This window comes from Delphinus delphis, chromosome 5 (assembly GCF_949987515.2).
Source record: "Delphinus delphis chromosome 5, mDelDel1.2, whole genome shotgun sequence".
Classification (NCBI taxonomy): Eukaryota; Metazoa; Chordata; class Mammalia; order Artiodactyla; family Delphinidae; genus Delphinus; species Delphinus delphis.
In genome coordinates this window covers 107,065,494-107,081,494 of record NC_082687.1, presented here as the reverse complement: position 1 = coordinate 107,081,494, position 16,001 = coordinate 107,065,494, and the positions used below count along the sequence as shown (strand labels likewise).

Genomic DNA, 16,001 nt, shown 5'->3' with positions numbered 1-16,001 from the left:
CTCTTTAGAGAAGGAAAGCTTTGACTATTGCCTAATGGATTGTATAAATGCGGTCTTTTGTGCTTTGAGTCTGTTATTGCATCTGCATTTTATGAAAATCTCATATTTTGGGTTTCACAGATGGACTCATTTGAATTAGGTATGCTGAAAAGAGTTTTTCCAAATTGTATTATGTAAAAGGCTAATGCAGCAGACTTGACTCAAAATTTTCTGGAACAACGATTAGGCCCAAAGATTCTTAGGATGAAGAAATAGTTGTGGTGAAGAACACCCAGAGCTCCCTCAGGTGGGAGGGGCAAGAGTCCTTCTAGGAAAGGCATGGTTCTTACCTCAAAACAGGTCCATGAAAAAAGCCCATTGTCTTTCTCACTGACTGACCCAAATTTCTCCGTGCAAAGCAAATAGCTTATGAAATTTGCTTTTAATTTTCAAATGAAATGCATTTGAGTCAACATCCCAACATACCGGAAAACAGAAAGGAGTTTCATGACATTGAGTGCACTTAGTGCACATTTGCTGCAAAAATTTCATGGAATGGTGTCAACTGCTTCAGAAGAGAAACAGTTTTAAAGAAGAAAAAAGACCCTCAGATATTTTTAGGCCTTCCTTTAAAAAGTGGACAAAGTGACCCTAGGATCCTGGTGAAAATTTGTCTTTAAAAGTAGATGTCAGAACTTCTTAGCTTCCTTCTGTTTTTTACTTGGAAGAATATAATTCTTGTTGTAGTACACAATTCCTGTGAACATATATTTGAAAGAAACATAAAATCTTTGAGGGAGCAATGTACTCAGAAAGGAAAAAGTATGGGGGGGTATTGGGTGGATGGGATAAGGGAGGAAAGAAAAGCTGAATGGGGTAAAATGAATAGTTTCTAACACACCTCAAGATCCAACTTAAAAAGCAGTTTAGGAAAAAAATAAGAAGAATTGGTCATTTTTTAAGACTATTTTTTTCTATTCTGGGCAAGAGAAGTAATGGGAACATGGGATATTATGATTATTTCTTTCTACCTCTCTCTTCCTCTCTCCAACCTGGCCCCCATCTGCCCTTCCTTCCTTCCTTCCTTCCTTTCTTCCTTCTCTCCTTCCCTCCTTTCCTCCTTCCCTCTTTTCACTTTTTCTACCATAACAAACTGAGGAAAGGACATCATCAAGGAAGGGCATATAGGTGGACCTATGAAAAGCAAATTGAGTTACAGTTGCTCTTTGGTATTAAGAAAGAGGTGCTTAGCCTGAAGACCCCTCAGCAATCTAAGGATGAGGTTTGGTGGTTTATGAATTCCCAAAATTGTCAACACGTGCCTATTTTCATTTTTTAAGGGATAGAGTGAGCTCTCATCTTTCATCAGATTCTCCAGAGGTTCCATGGCCTAGAAAAGTGTAAGAACCACTGATATACAGCATTTGAAGCAAAAACAATAGTTAGACACTATTATAATTTTTAAATGTTACTGTAGTATACTATGGTCTATGGTTTTCTTTCTTTCTTTCCTTTTTTTTTTTTTTTTTTACAAGTGGATCAGAGTTTATTAAGTAGGGAGTGGAGAAGGTGCAGCACAACTAGAAGTATGCAACACTCAAACTGAACCGAACCTGAGATTCCTGAAAAAGTCTGTCGGTTACACAATTGGCTACTTCTGACACCACTGATACAGGGTCTTGTCAGGGGTGATGAGGGAATAATGCCAGTGGCAGGACCGGCGGTTGCTCCTGTAACTGGGAACGATCTCCGCGGAGCTTTCAAAGGCCAGGCCACCGACTCAGGGTCGAGATTTCAGTGTGGATGCAGCCAGACCCGCCAAGATGGCTATGACCATGAAGCCCTGGGGGCAATTCGGGTGGGCATCATGAGCTGGGAGTGCTGGTTCTGACCCCGGTGGAAGCAGTAGAGGCCGTAGGTAAGGGCGGCTGCTGTGCTCAGGCAGCCTGTGGGTTCCATTGGGTTCTCGCGGGTCTTGCGAAGAAACTTTTCCTTGAAGCTTTCTGAAGTGCTGTGTACACTAGGGCGAAAGCCCTCAATGACTGGGGGCTGCGATGGTTTAAAGGGTGCCTCTGGAGTGACAGGGCCAGGAGTCACCATGTTTCAGGCTACAGCAGTAGGAGAAAATCAGGACACTAATATGGTTTTCTTAATACACATCTTTTTCAGTAAGTTTTAGATTGTGATTTTTTTTCCAGTTCGTTGTTTGTCCTTTTTTTTTTAGTTGTGAGTTTTTCATGTATACTAGTAAAAGAGGATTTGTTTTCTACTTGAAATTTTTGAATCTCAATAAAATTAATGCCCAAAATTTGTGGGAGACACAGAACTTGCATAGACTAAATGATCTCCTCCAAAGTATTTTTTACCTCCAAAGGGAAAGATAGCAACTTCAAGGTGGAGAAACCCAGTAGACACCACTTACCCAATTGATCAAGATTAACATCACCAGTAATGAAACATTATTACACTGTTAATCCTTTGATAAGATTCCTTGAGAAGGCAATAGCATAGTTTCTGTGATATTCTTGCCAAAAATACAGAACCTTATTCCAATCAAGAGAAAAAATTCAGAGGAACCCAAACTGAGAGACATTCTACCAAATAACTGGCCAATAATCTTCGAAAATGTCAACATCATGAGAGACATGGAAAACTGAGGAGCTATTATGCATCAGAGGAGACTGGGGAGGTATAACAACTAAATGCAAGGTGGAATCCTGGTAGGATACTGGAACAGGAAAAATGTCAGTGAAAAAAACTGGTGAAATTTTTCTTTTTTTTTTTTTGCGGTACGCGGGCCTCTCACTGTTGCGGCCTCTCCGGCTGCGGAGCACAGGCTCCGAACGCGCAGGCCCAGCGGCCACGGCTCACGGGCCCAGCTGCTCCGTGGCACGTGGGATCCTCCCGGACCGGGGCACGAACCCGCGTCCCCTAGCATCAGCAGGCGGACTCTCAACCACTGCGCCACCAGGGAAGCCCAAAACTAGTGAAATTTTAATAAGGTCTATAATTTAGTCAACAAACCTGTACCAAGGTTGATTTATTAGCTTTGGTAATTGTACTATGGTTATGTAAGATATTAACAAAAGGGCAGCTGAGTAAGGAAAGGGTATACAGGAACTCTCTGTAAGCCTGAATTACTAAGTCTTCTATAAGTCTAAATTGAGTTCAAAAGTAAAAAGAAAAAGAGAGAGAGAGAGAGACAATGGATTCTCAATGACATCCTCTTAACATTTGGGTCCAGCTCTGCCTGAAGTCTGAGAATTTTCTCCTAACATTGTAGTTAGGTGAGATAATACATGCCCCTTTATCTTAAAAAGATTTAAGCAAAGTAAAATTCTCTATCTTAACTTTGTTACTCTGAACAACTTGAGCCCAAGAATATATAATGTCCTGAAAAAATGTTGTTGCTTTAATCTTTCCTCCTGTTTTGATTTTGTTGGGTTTTGATACCAGCTTCCTGACTCTAGAGTGCTTTATTCTTGACCTTGAGCACAGATCATATCTCTGTGTGACTTCTAGACATGGGTCACTGACATAAAGTGCCTGGCTATTTCTTTTCATAACTTCCGTAATTATTAGAATATCAATTGTGACTCTTTGGCATTAAATATGAATACATGGCCTTTTTTCTTTCTCATAAGTTTTGTAGATCTCTTCTTAGTGGTAATACTATATTATTTACTACCAGATATCTAATAACTATCTGTGCAGGAGAATGTATAGCTGTCTTACACTGTGTTCCTCTATCTTTCATTGATTTAAATACTTGAGTGACTACTGTGTGTCATAAAGTATTTTTCAGCAGAGAATAATACAGGTAGATTCTCACCATCCTATCTGTATTCCTACCCACAGGAAGGAGGAAAGAGGGAATGCAGGATAAGTGGCTTTGCCTTTTAGGAATCCCTTGGAGGTTGCATCCATTTCAGTTCTGTTACTTCTATTAGCCCAGACATCATCACACGGACTCACCTCCTTTGTGCCAAAAGGAAGCAGAGAGATCAATTCTCCTGCTGAGCAACCTTGTACTCCCTAAAACTTGTGATGGTGGGGACTATTATTTTAAAGAAGATGGAGAGAATGGGAAGATCTCTGCCACAATGGATTTTAAATGCAGGAGTCATATATTCAGATCTGTGTCTTTAAAAGTTCACTTTAATAGCTTTGTGAACAACAGAGCTTAGTGGAGGCAAAAGTGGAATTGAGGAGACCAGTTAGGAGGCTACTTGCAGTTCAGATGGCAGGTGATGGTGGCTACTCAGTGTTGGCAGGGTAAGTGTTCAGTTTTTAACCACTAACTCTGTGAATTTTCACTTGGTTAATGAAATCATTGTAAAACTTAGAGCATTTATTATAATTATGATCATCTTCACATAATTATTGTTTTCTCCACCTGGAGGTTGATCACATTATTATTATTATATACAATGATTTTACAAGAAAATGTAATAAATAAGTGCTTTATTTTGGCCACCAAGCTAATGGTTCTTATTTACTCTACAACATGACATTAGCTGGGAGATGAGTTAGGAATTTTTTGTGGTAGTGCAAGTCAGAGATAATAGTGGCTTAGACTAGGGTTGAAGCCAGGCAGATGGAGAAAAGACGAAAATTTCAACAGAACTGGCAAGTAGAAAGTGAGAGAAGGGAGAGAGAGGAATTAAGAACAGCTCATAGGCGTTCTGCCTTGATCAAATTGGTGAACATTGTTGCCATTTACTGAGCTGGAGAAGTTTGTAAAGAAATGAGTTTTCAGGAGCCAGTGAGAGTCAAGATTTCTTTTTCATTTATGTTAGGTTTGAGATCCAAATGGAAAACAAAATGGATGTGTAATAGGTGATTAAGTATAGATGCTTGGGGCTTAGGTGTCAGGTCGGGGAAAGATAATCTATAAACTGACTGGGAGTTTCTGCTACAAAGATGCTCCTGGGAGGTTCAAAGGATGAGATGAGGCAGATAAACCTAGGAGAAAAGTGGGAAGTTCCAGGGGGTCTGTTCTGCATAGATAAGAATGATGAAGAGTCTGAGAATGAGTGGGCTTAGTTATCTGCTTAACTAAAGACTCTAGTCTTAGTAGCATTCACAGTGGAGAGGTGTTTATTCTCCACAAAATACTTAGATTTTTATCGCAACTTTACATAGTTGAGTGGATATTGGTAAGAGTAGATAGGGATGCACTTGACTTCCTTCTTTCAGAATGGGCTTCAAAGAATGCACAGTTCAGAAGCCTCCAATTTCTGTCTTTTGTGTAGTTGCTCTTGGCCAATGGTGTCTTTCTTCTGAATTTCCCAGACATGCTTACTGAGACCTAGTATACATTCAAAGTCAGCTGATATTTTCATCAGGATAGCTTTAGTAGAACCTGGTAAACATAATATCATAATGGTTGCAGGCTTCACTTGTGCATCCTTGAACTTGAGACTAGGTCCAAAGACTTTAAAGGAATACTCTGAGCTCTTCAAAGCTGACCTCTCACCAGGTAATGACGACACTCCAGTTAGTCAATGCCCAGGAGGAATTTGGGAATGATGAAGTGTTATTTTGCAACACTTGCCACTTGGAACGTTTTATTTGGTCTCCTGTAGCCTATTCTTTTGTCTCTTTCCCTTCTCACTCCTTTTCTATCCAATTGTATCACTTTTTAACAGTTCATCACAAAGGGAAAGTAAGAATTGGATGGTCTCCCTCTCGTTTTTTAACACCTTTGACTAAAAGTAGATTTGTGACTGTAATCACTTCCAGAAAGGACTTGCATTGAGTGCCAGTAAATTGACTCTTGCTTCCAAGTATGCAAGTGTGTAAGGTCATGGGGGTGGGAGAATGAAGTGGGGTTTTGTTTTGTTCTTTTTTTTCCTGCTGCCAAGACTGTGCTAATTGCCTGTGCTCCTGGTCTTTATTTGGGGCCACCAAATCTATCTGATTAAACATTTTAATAATGCCCAAAGCTTTTTATCACAGGCTCTCTCTCTCACTTGCTTCTAAAGTTCCATGTCGTTTACTTACAAGTCCATCATCCATCCGTTCATTTTTTGTTCAGTCATTCATCATTTATTCACTGGGTACATATGTCTGCTCTGTACTGTACTGAGAATTGTAAGAACTTTAAGAGATGGTTTTATAGTCATTGCTTCTGTAATGTTTATGGTTTTTAGGGTGATATAACTTCCATGTATTAACCATCTAAAATATAATTCTAAGGCAATATTTGATTAGGTTAGTGGTGGGCTGGGTGTCTCAAGTTATGAATTCAGAATAACGTTATTCAAATTCAGAATAATGGAAAGTCTATGGTGGGAGTGGGGTTAGTCACCAGTAGCTTTTCAGAAGAGAAAGTCTTGTTGTGGCCTTGAAGGAAGCTTAGGGTTTGGGTGTGTTATTTAGTGTGTATGTCACAAACCTTCACCAAACTCCAGTTCCTATTTACCGTGAGAGTGAGAAAAGTTCTGCAGAACTTTGTTCTGATCCTTATTATTATGTTAAAAGTTATTCATGAATTTCTGCAGTGTGTTTTGCTTATTATATTCAAGTCTTTTCTCCCCATACTAAACATCTTAATGGCAAGGTCTATTTCTATCTGATCTTAGTATCCCCTTGTCTAGCGGCACAATACTGTGCAGGTAGTAGACACTCATTAAGGTGTCTAGGAGGGAGATAGACCATAGTGTTGAAGGGCATAAAATTTGGAGCCAGGATACTTGGGTTCAAATCCAAGTGATACTCACTTCTTCCTAGCAGTGCACATGGACAGATTACTTAAACCTTCTGTGTCTCAGTTTCTTCTTCTTAACCTGAGGATAATAACACTACCTGCTTCATAGCATTGTTAGAAGGATTACATAAGGTAATGTATATAAAATGCTTAGAAAATTGCCTGGATATTATTATAATCATCATTATCACCATCATCAAATGTTTATGGGAATAAAATGGAAGCAAAGGAAAGAGGACATAGATGGGTAGTTTAGGTAAGGTAGGGATAACAGAAGAAATATTGTAAGTGCTAGACTGAGTAGTTTAGTAGATGGAGGAAATCAACATTCATTGTGTGAGGTGGCTTTAGCCTCAGGTCTAGGGGCTGAATCATTCAGAGTTAGAGACTCAGGGCCACATCTTGGTCAGGTGATGGCAGAGGAGGAGACTCTATTAAATATGGCCAAGAGGGCAGATAGCCAGCCATGAAAAGCCTTTACATATTTGCTGTACTGAGGGCTTTTATATCAAAAGAAATGTTTATGCCCCCATGTATTCAACCAATATTAATGGAGGTATTTTGCTAAGTAGGGTTATAAAATTAAATAGCTTAGTCATTTTATTTGACCTTATGGGGTTTATTGTTTTGCGGGTGGCCAGATTTTAAACAACTTCAATTAAGTGTGATGTATGTGAGGACGGGGAAGCACAGAGGGCTGTGGGAAGCATCTCCCAGTCTCTTTTCCTGCCCACTCCATGCTGCCAGCTGATGCTCTTGGGAGCCTTCAGAATCTGGCTCACATCCTATCTTCCACCGGAAGTCATTGTTGACAGTATCATTAATTTTATTTCTCTTGCCTTAATTCTATCATTCTACAAAAATGCACTGACATTCTAAGTTTTCATATTCTTCTGAGTTTGTACAGCTTTCACTCAAGAAGATATGGGAACAGAGTTCTGGAATGCTAAGTTTACTTCTGTTTCCCTGTGTCCTTTTCTGAAAATCCTTCTGGAATTAGGAATTGATTTCTTCAGAAACATACTCATTTTTATCTTCTCCCAGAGATCTTTTGAAGTCTCAGGTGTCTCTCTGAGTTAGCATTCAGTCATCACTTTCCACCCCATTTTTAGTAGAGTCTTCCCTGTATCCTTGCTCTTTTAATGCATTTTTTAAAACTTAAAAAAAAATTTTTATTTATTTTATTTTTGGGTGCATTGGGTCTTCGTTGCTGCGTGCAGGCTTTCTCTAGTTGCAGTGAGCGGGGGCTGCTCTTCGTCGCGTTGCGCAGGGTTCTCATTGCGGTGGCTTCTCGTTGCGGTGGTTTCTCTTGTTGTGGAGCACGGGCTCTAGGCACGCGGGCTTCAGTAGTTGTGGCACACGGGCTCAGTAGTTGTGGCTCGCAGGCTCTAGAGTTCAGGCTCAGTAGTTGTGGCACACGGGCTTAGTTGCTCCACGGCATGTGGGATCTTCCCGGACTAGGGCTCAAACCTGTATCCCCTGCATTAAGAGGTGGATTCTTAACCACTGCGCCACCAGGGAAGGCCTCTTTTAATGCATTTTATCTTCCTTTTATCTGGGAGAGCCAAATCCATGATGAAAGTTGGGAGGTCGGATATCCTGGCACTATGAAGAAGCAACCAGTTCTGGGTCTCATCTGCAGTTCACTTTTTGGTGATGAGTGCATATCTTTTGTTCAAAGCAGGGCCAAGAAGGTAAAGATACATTTTTGCTGAACTACTGAAAGTCTCAATTATAATAGAAGCAAAAGAAATAAAAGTCCAGTTCTTATTACAAAAAGAATGAATAATCTTAGTAAACTTGTTAATAAAATTGAAGCCTTAAACAATAGTCTCTTTATCTCCTTGAACTTGATGTGGCGTGAGATTAGAGTCATAGAGCAACATATCCAAATTAACAACTGCAGACCTTCGAGATGCATGCTCAAAGTGGTCAGCTGCAAGAGAACTGACTTTTACAACATGGTGAAACAGGCGATTATCTATTGTCTCTTATACTAAGACTAATCTTTGCACTGACTCATTTTAGACCCCCTCTCTCTCTGGAGAATATCTTCTGCACAAACTGTAAGGTCCAAGATAGTGATGATCTGCTAAACATATGCAGAACAAATGGTTGAAGAAACTGTCTGCCCATTTGATTGTTACATTACTCATTTCTGCCATTTTGCTGCCCAGGCAAACACAAGGCTATATAAAGCCAGTCTTTGGGTCATTCCCTATGTTGATTCATGGAAGGGAGGCCCCTTGGCATGGCCACCTGTGGAGGAGTACAGGGACCAGCATCCTCAGACAATGTTGACTGAATTTCTGGCAGAGTGCTTTTAAGGAGTAAGAAAAAAGTACCATGATGTCATTCAGGTAATGTCCAAGTTACATTTTCAGTCTACCTAAGGTAGCTATTTGGGAGCTCTTGGGAATGAACTGCAATCAAAATTCTGGAAGATTCAATCTACGTTCTCTGCCAGCCTAGTGTTGGAAAGTCTTGTCCTGGACAGATATCTAGGAAGCAAAGAGAAGCTGAGGAGTACAAAAAGTAAATACTAGAGATGAAGGAGACCTTGTTGCCCTCAGTTGTTGCTCCCTCTGTCATCTCATATTGTAACCAATGACCAAAATTTGCAGTTCGAATTGTTTTAATCCCTTAGTGAGGTAAAGCACAAACGTTTGCATACAGATATTTCTTAATCCATCTCTTATGCCATAGATCCAGAAAAGAAAAAAACAAAAAAACCCACAATACTATAGAAATTGAGTTTTCAGTCCTTCAGTTCACTGAGTTTTGGAATAAGTCATATTCAGTTAGTGTATCCTTGCATTAAGTAGTTCTAATAATGTCAGGATCAAAGCCAGGAGAGTTGAAAAGGTCACACTGAGAACCTGTGGTGTGTCTACCACAGCATTTTCCTGTTTACATTTAGTTGAATTTTAAGTGGGTTCATAATGAATGGGTAAAACCACTATACTGTTTCTGCCACTTGGTTTTAATTAGCGACTGGGAATAAAAAGGGTCCTGGTTTAATTTAGCAATGAAAGCGTTAGTTTGAAGCTTGAGAAGCAATGAACCAATATACTGTGTAAGGTTTTATTTTATTTTGGGCTACTTTTCTCTCATTTCTTCGAATTTTTATGCAGTAGTTTTGTGCCATGGACTGTGCTGGGGACATAACATCCCTGTCCTTGTGGACCTTACATTGTATGAGATCACTTTATGGTTCAGACTTAAATAAGAAGTATTTCAGAAAAGAAAACTCTCCAGGAAAAATCCTGATACTTATAGTAAAACACATGAGAAAGCATATTAGATTTAACATGCTCTATTCACTGTGTCCGTTTCTACAAATTACCATTTTTCCAGCCAAAATGGTTTTCCACTCTCATTGAAAATATTGGTTACTACAAGTATTCTGTTAAGATATTATTCAGTATAAAAAATACCAAACTCTTAAGTCATTAAAACGCATAATTTTTATCTAATGTGTGCAAGAAAGGGCACATAACAAAACAATACTTGTGACTTTTTAGTTAAGCGGCAAGGAGAGCCCGAAGGTAGCAAGGATTCTGAGTGAGGCTTTGCAGGGAGCTCAGGTATTTAAATGAAAAGAGCCTTTTAAAATTTTGGCCAAATGGCTCTACCAGCCTTGTTTCTCCCTTTCCTCCTTCACTCTTTCCTTTTATCTGGAAGATGTTAGTACAGAATAAATACATATTGGTGAAATGGCTTTGCTTTTTATGGTTTCCTAAGGCTATGACTATTTTACAGAGATTCGTTCCACTGGAAGTCCCAGGTTTCCTGTTTTTATTATCCACACTTCACACGGTGCTTTAGACCAAATTGGCCATTGCAGAGTTTGGAGAACAGTCTGCTTTACACAGTAAATTGCACTGCTACTTCCCTACCCATCTCTCACGGCCCACGCGCTGGGGCTGATCAGATACACAGTCTCCAACACGGAAGAGCCCGTCAGTGCCTCACTTTCTATCTATTTTTGAAGTTAGCTCCTCCTGAAATAGTTTTACTTCAGTCACGTTCATTTGGCCTAGAGAGTGGATATCAGGAAACAGGCAATTTGGAAAGAGAGATGACTATCGAAATGTAATTTCCCTTTCAGCAAGAGGCTCTCCTTCACAGTTTGGACTGTCCGGCCCCCGACCACAGGTGCCGAAGGCTCAGTAAGGAGTTCACGTTGCCTAGTGAAACTGTGACAGGGGAAGCACACATCTCTTCATGCAACTAAATCATGATGTTAGCCAGATGAAGTCCCTGACGAGCTCTAGTAAATAGAATTTCCCTTCTAGAGTGTCAGCATACTCAGCAAATACTCTGCTCCACGTGCGTGGTAATTTAGTTAGTCAACAGCAGGAGAAATGATAATACGTACACAGAGGTTGATAATAACCAGTAATGAGTTAGACACAGCAGATAACCCCAGCGCAGAATAACCAGGCAGAGGAGGAGGGAAGGTGAGAAATGACAGTCCTTGCGATGAGACCATGGTGTAAGCTGGGAAGTGACTGGGGAGTGATGGTGTCCCTGTGTCCACCCTGGGCAGGGAAGCTGTGCGCTCCCTAGGTTAATTGTCCAGAGTTGCAGCTCGTGGCCACTCGTCTATCTTCCCAGCAGACACAAGAAGTGTCCTGGCCTCAAAACTCCTTGAAACGATGAATGTTGCTTTTTTCCCTTCTGTTATTGTAACTTGACAATATGTCAGGAACTTGTTTAGTCCACAGATGGTGGAGAATTTGGAAAAACAAAGCTGAAAACAGTTCAGGCACTGTCAATGCAGATCTTCCAGTCTCCAGACATTTCTGGAACTCCAAGGGCAGTGTCTGACATGTTATATTGACTGCAAACTTAGACGTTCAGGTTATAATGTGGGAGGTAGTGTTGTCCTCATTTTATAAGCAACAGAGGAGAGATACTTCTGTAGTAGACAGCGTTCTCAAATCTAGGAGGATTTGTGTCCTCATCGTGTACCCAATATGATGACTCCAAATATTTGTGATTCTACAAAGCCTTTTTACAGTTTTCATCACCTCCTTGTTTTCCCTGGCTGTTTCCTCCCTCTGGTATTATAACTGGGTCGTGATAAAGGTACCAGAGAACCACACACAGGAATGAGTCAAGAAAATCCTAATTGTTTCAGCATTTTGGAGGAGGATGTGATCTATCTGAACACATTTCGTTTGGGTCGCCTTTCCCAGTCCTCTTTGACCTGTAGCCAAAAAAAATAAGTTCCGTTGAATTTACAATTGTGTCCCTCTGCACCTAAATGGTTTTACTGGCTTGTGTGTGTGTGTGTGCGCGCGCACACATGCCTGTGAGCGTGGGTGAGGGTTTTGTTCTTGTGATTCCATTTTATGGAAGTTCTGTGGAAATGCTAGTGTATGCCATCAGTTGTGATAAACACAGCAGTTAATCATCAATGCTTCTGTGTTGCTTTAAAAAGAAAACAGACTTGAGAACTGTCCCTGATTCTAATGATTTACAACACCACGATTCATAGGCGTCTGAGACGACTGTTTGCAACACATTTGGATCGTCTCCATTTATTGTTTTGCTATATATCCATCATAGAATTAAAAAAACATTAAATTTATCCACAGGTGTCTCTAATGGTAGGAAAACAATTCAAATCCCTATGAAATGAAGAAGTGAATGAGAGGGTAAGAGAGAAAATGTACTATTTATGCCACCCCCTGGGTAATAAAAGAGTAAAAGCTGAGAAAGAGAGGGTCAGTGTTCTTCGTGAACATCATCTGGGTTATGAACATGTTCATGGTTGACATTGTTTTCAAGTGCATATTTGAGAAACTAAGCATCCTGTCCTCTCGTTAGGTCCCTCTGCACTTAGGAACATACATGGCCATGACTGGGGAGTGGAGGGTAAGAAGATAGCCCCTTGCATCCCTCACATATATTTCTTTTCTCCCAAGAGTACAGGACTGGGGGCAAACCCCAAGAAATTCCATGCTTTTGTGAGATATGACTGGTTAGCAGGTGAGGTAGAAGGAGAAGAAAACGGACTTAGTGTTCTTCTGAAGTATAAAAGGACAGAGATGGGATGGACGGAATCCTGAAGAATCAGTAGATCAACTCTTTGAATGGCCTTGTTTGTACTCCATTTATTCAATAGTGATTTATTGAGAAATCTGAGGGACCTGTTAGTTTGTTTCTTGCTTCCTGTTATGGAAATGACACTTTCTGCTTTGGTAGGGTATTGGGACTGCAGGCTGGTGGCAGGTAGAAAAATTGGCAAATATGGGCAAGTTAGAATTGTATCATTATAAATAATTTTTAAACTTTTGGTATCCACTGTATCGAATTTCCCAATATAAATGACATCGATATTTTTCCATATATACTGCTTTATTTTAAACAGCTTGGGCTGATAACATCTAGTTAGTATACACCAGTGTATAAATATTGGTAGTAAAAAATATTTCAGTGATTACAAACAGCTGCTGCTCCAACTCCCTGAGGAGCTCCCTGCTGCAGCTCACGCAGCCCCTCCACTGGGACCCCCACCTCTGCTCGGTTCAGCCATTGAATAACACCCAGCAGAGCAAGGCCCTCCAGAGACCCTGTTACTCTATAGGAGCCTTATTTTGCCTGGTTGGTGTCTATGCCATATAAGTTGTTAAGTATTTTGAATATCACACTTGCACGAAGGAAGAAAGCAACACACGCACTTGCATCAATTAGACAAGCGTAAGTGTTCAAGAGCTTTACTTTGAAGGAACTTACTATATGTATGTGTTTTGTAATCAATAACTCTTACCCAAATTTAAGTGCCCTTTTGATAGTAATGTTCTACCTTAAGTTAGACATTTCTTCATAAAGCAACTCAACATGTTGGAGTAGCAGGTATTTATACATTGTCCATTCAAGGTAGTAACAGCAAGAAGTTCTTCTCCACATTTTGGCAAACTTTTAGGCTTATATTGGTGAAGTGCGTGCAGGTTTAGAAATCAATCACAGGAGAAGAATGCTAAAATAAATATTCCTCTGGGCATGTAGTACTAATAACAAAACAGAAAATTTTGTTCAATCCGTGCACCTCACCCCAATCCATTGGTGCAGTCTGTGCCTTGTTAGCCTCAAAACACATTGGACTCAGATATGTGCTTTTATGGTAAGTAAGACAAGAGAGTATTCACAAGTCAGCGTGGATCGTGAATCTGCAATGAATGGGACCCATCTCAAGTCTGTTCTTCAGGCCTTAACATATCATAAAAGCCTAGAGGCAGAAAGAGATGAAGCTATGGGGGCAAATGGTAAGTCAAATGTACAAAGCCAAATAGTTCTAGGGTTCAAGCAGTCTTCCAGAGAACAAATCGAATTTAGCAATTCACAGCTGCAGAGAATTCTGAACGTAGTTGCGAGTTTTCCAAGGCTCTCTACTTTTCTTTTCTTTTTTTTTTTGGATTTATCATTTTTTCCACCATAGGATTAGTTCCTCAAGCCACAAAACAGTTTTATATTTGAACCCTTATACTATCTATTTATAATGTTTCCATGATAAAACATGTTTTACATGAAGTCCTTTTGGTTTTACTAGGGTGTAAATTCCTTGAGGACAGGTGTTATCTCTGATCCATTTTTGTATCTATTATAGACTCTAGCATTATGCCTTCCAATATTGAAGCTGTTGATAAATGTGTGACACTGATATGAGTTTGAGATAATATCAATGAGTTCTTTGAATTCAGCGAATGTCTGGAGCTCATGGTACAATGTCTGATATAGAGTTAACATTTGCCTTCATTGTAGCCTCCGTGATGGGCTTTGCTATGTGCATGTAGAGATGAATCTGGGTATTCTGGTATAAGTTTTTATATGGGAATGAGATTTTGTATCATAAATACATATTTAATTAGAATATAAGAATCTTCTATAACCCTAAGGTGATTTGTGTTATTGAAGAAGGATTCTATAAACCTTATTCCTCTAAGATATTTGAGTCATCAGAGTACTGCTAATAAAAATTCATGACCACTTAATGAAACCAAAATTATTGTTTCAACCTATAATAATTTGAAAATAAAAGACATTTCCAAGAAATATTTTTAAATTGTGCATATAATTCCAAAATCCTGAAAAAGAAGATGTAAAACTGTAATGAGAGAAGGACAAAAAAACGTGTGTGTGCTTATATTTCGGGGCATCAGCACAATCATGGTAAAAGAAACAGGATTTTAGGTAAAGGGAGAAAGGGAAATGACAGCTGTCTGAGTCATTCTCATTATTAGGGTCTTCTCATGTAATCACCCTGCATTTTACTTTACTTTATCATCCCTAATAACTGTGGTTTCCTGGACGGTTCTTTGTTACAGTCTTTGGTTAGACTCATGGGTTAGACTCATGCACAGCTCACACTGGAGCTTTTCAGCTCTGTTTACCCTGGAGGAATCTCTCAGAACTCCTTTCCCTTGGCTCCGTCACAGAACAATATTCCACTGGAAGAAAAGTGCTGGCTGGATCCCCGTTATCACCTAATTCTCTTTCATTTGATGAAATCCTGGATCCCTCTTTCAGAGAAGCAGTCAACAGACCGAAGTTGAAACAGAGTAAAGTTTATGTGAAACTAAAGTGTGTGTGAAGTTACGCTTATTCTGTGGCATCCTGGAAAGCGCCAGCAGCTTTTGGTCACTGCGTGTCTGAAACTTGTTCATCAGGAAGCGAGTGCTTGACGAAGAGAATAAGAACGCTTTGCAGTTTACACAAATTTCTTTCATGTTACATTAGTGAGGCAAGGCTTTGGAAATGAGAAGACATGGGTTCAAGTCAGCAGTAGATGCTTTTGATGCTGTGTGTCGTATCCCCTAGACCCACCTGAGTTCACCTGCAGCTGTGATGGACAGTTTCCAGTACGCTAACTGCTTCTCACCTCCTGTTCTCCACGACTCACCTGAGGATTTTCACTGGAGCCCTGGGAGCTTTCTCTGCTGCCCGAAAGTGCAGGGGAATTAAGGCCACCGTGAACAACCCTCAACCTGTGGAGATGGGGGATGGTGGATAGATGCCCAGTCTTCCAATTCTATGGTGGGAGTATTCAGAGGCATGTTCTATACGGTTTCTAAGAGGATACCCAGCAAGACTGGGCCCCAGATGCCTGCAGAAGTAACCCACTTACTCACACAATCTATACTGGACTTCTTCCTTCCTTGTCTCACTTTCCCAATTCTGTCACTTTTGTTTCTGAGGATCAATTCCCAAAGAAGTTACCTGCGCCAGGCCTTGTCTTGGTATCTGATTTGAGAATCCAAAGTAAGACATGGTCCTAACTATGCAATTACCTGGTACTGAG

General features: G+C 40.1%; 1 pseudogene; it reads right to left on the bottom strand.

Moving 5' to 3' along the window:
• Window positions 1-1,759: 1,759 nt before the first annotated feature.
• LOC132425551 (HIG1 domain family member 2A pseudogene) lies at window positions 1,760-2,079 on the bottom strand (annotated as a pseudogene).
• Window positions 2,080-16,001: the final 13,922 nt, after the last annotated feature.